Raw genomic sequence first — 2,385 nt, 5'->3', positions numbered from 1 at the left:
TATTAATTTGTCAACAGAACCCATGTTCCCCAGGAGCCGCAGCTTGAGAGCCAGTGTGTTAGCACACAATGCCTCCTGTATAAAGGGGACGCCTGCAATCTCCGGGACCAACAAGAACAATCTGTTTAATAATTTAAAAAGCCAAATAGGCCGAAACCGGTTTGGCTCGGTGGATAGAGAATCGGCCTGCAGACTGAAAGGTCCCAGGTTCGATTCCGGTCAGGGGCATGTACCTTGGTTGCGGGCACATCCCCAGTAGGAGATGTGCAGGAGGCGGCTGATCGATGTTTCTCTCTCATCAATGTTTCTAACTCTCTATCTCTCTCCCTTCCTCTCTGTAAAAAATCAATAAAATATATATAAAAAAAAATAAAATAAAAAGCCAAATAGGCCTCCAGAATGTTTACCACAATGTAAAGCACTACTTTAGAAGCTGGTCCAGAGAGCGAACACACCCTTCTTCGCACAGCTACCTCCAAGGTTCCCGCATATTTGATGAGAAAGCTGCGATGGATGGAGTCTGTCACTAGGCACCCCACAGGTTGTAAAAAGGAGGCAGCAGAACACCAGCATCCTCAGGTGATCCAGCATCCTAGACTGGGAGGCAGGAGCAAGAAAAGGCAGAAGAGAAAAGTACCTCCAGAAATGCATCTTCAAGCAATCTCCCAATATACAAGCCCCGGGGCATAGAGATGAGCACATTTACTAGTAAAGAAGTCAAAGTGCTTCCTGTTAATGGTTTCATCAAGCACTTCAGGGGCCAGGTATCTGCAACAGCAAAGGAAATATGATCACGCGTAGGAAAAGATGACTTCTCTCCTTAAATCAAAGCATTGACTCGGGAGCCCTCAGAATGTGGGTACCACCCCAAAAAAGCCCCTTGGGGACGAGGAACTGATCAATGCTTTTATTGCAAACTCCCATGTTTGGGATTTTAATCTAGCTTTGGGAAGTGGCATAGGCCACTCTTATTTGTACCTCTACTTTTTAACCACCACGAATGATTTTTAGTTTGTTTTGATTTCTTGGCAGCGGTATTTGTACCGTGGGTCACAGGGCACTAACAATATGTAATATCTAGTTGCTACTGGGGTCTAGGACTTCATTAAATGTAGCCCCAATGATGGGCTGGGCTTAAATCTCATTCTGCAGATAATGTGAAAATTATTCTAGATAGTCATCAAAGTCCCTCTCAGCTAATTAATACGACGATACAAATCAGGGGATCACCTCAGGCCTTACATTTTGGAGTCTGGGTCATTCATTCATTCAGGTCAAAGGGGAGGGAAAAAGCAGAACAATTTAGTGAAATTCACTGAGATTCAACCGATAAACAGACCTTCTCTTCCTTCCTTCCGCACAACAAGGAAGGACACACATGGACCACTCAGTACAGGTAGAGGGCAAAGGCAGAGAGGCCCAGGGCCTTCCTACTGTTTGGTTCCCACCCTCTGATTTGGGGCAATGTCAGTGGTGTCAGTGACTGCATACAAGCGGACGGCCAGGCGCAGGTCTGCAATGGCGCACATGCCATTTTTCTTCACTAGGATGTTAAGTCTCGATGAGCAATTCCAGGCTTCCCTGGCAGAGAAAAAACAGGGACCTTTAAAGAAAGGTAGTAAAAATGTTACAAGCAAGAGTCTACAGCCTAACTGAATGTTAGGAAGGTCGTGTGAGTTCGAGTCCCACCAACCCAGTAACCCTGGAAAAGCGACGTAACCCAACTGTAAAGACTAAACCAGTACTGACTTCACGGAAATGTGAGGAGTTAATGAATTAATGTAGGTAAGTGATGAGCTCAGAAGGGCACGTGTATTAGTTAATATTACTATGACTATTACTACTATTCACCTTCCCTGAACTAATACGCTCCAGTATTGACATGCTGAGGAATTCAAAGAAAGACTGCTATGTTGACTAGGTTCTTAGAATCAAACAAAATCACCAAACAATAAGGACTGCTGATACCCAGCAGAGGCTAGGAACAGGACCAAACTTTTAATGGCTGGTTTTCTGTCATGGCCTTCTCTGCGCTGGGGAGCTGGGCTCAGGGCCCCGGTCTGGAGGGCGGGTAATCCCAGCCCAACTGTGGGAAGACAGGGGACAGAGGGGCCAATCTCCTCCTCCAAAGTACAGACTGTTTCAGGGACCAGCAGTATCTAGCTCAACCTGGACCACTTGACATTGCCATTACATTTGACGCTTTCTGGGACCAATAATAATAATAAATCTTAGCCCTCAAATGTATCCTTAAGTCTCATCATACTTAGGAGAGAGATTGGGAGTTCTTTTTATTTTGCTTTTTTTTGGGGTGGGGTGGGTGAGAATGACAGAGCTGAGGGTTCCTGCCGCTTTAGGGCCTTTGAGAAATTAGAGTCAGGGACC

At 45.5% G+C, this 2,385-nt stretch overlaps 1 long non-coding RNA gene across 1 annotated transcript in view; it reads right to left on the bottom strand.

Annotated features, from left to right (window-relative positions):
- The window catches only part of LOC102774683, a 2,009-nt gene extending 510 nt beyond the window's left edge, over nucleotides 1-1,499 (bottom strand). Inside the window, exon 1 of the long non-coding RNA XR_435684.2 lies at nucleotides 1,340-1,499. This is a non-coding gene — a long non-coding RNA (uncharacterized LOC102774683). The remainder of the gene's footprint in view (nucleotides 1-1,339) is intronic.
- Between the last annotated feature and the right edge of the window lie 886 nt (nucleotides 1,500-2,385).

Source organism: Myotis davidii, unplaced genomic scaffold (genome assembly GCF_000327345.1).
Source record: "Myotis davidii unplaced genomic scaffold, ASM32734v1 scaffold699, whole genome shotgun sequence".
Taxonomy (NCBI): Eukaryota; Metazoa; Chordata; class Mammalia; order Chiroptera; family Vespertilionidae; genus Myotis; species Myotis davidii.
The sequence above is the reverse complement of the archived record's forward strand: the minus strand, read 5'-3'. Positions and strand labels throughout refer to the sequence as shown.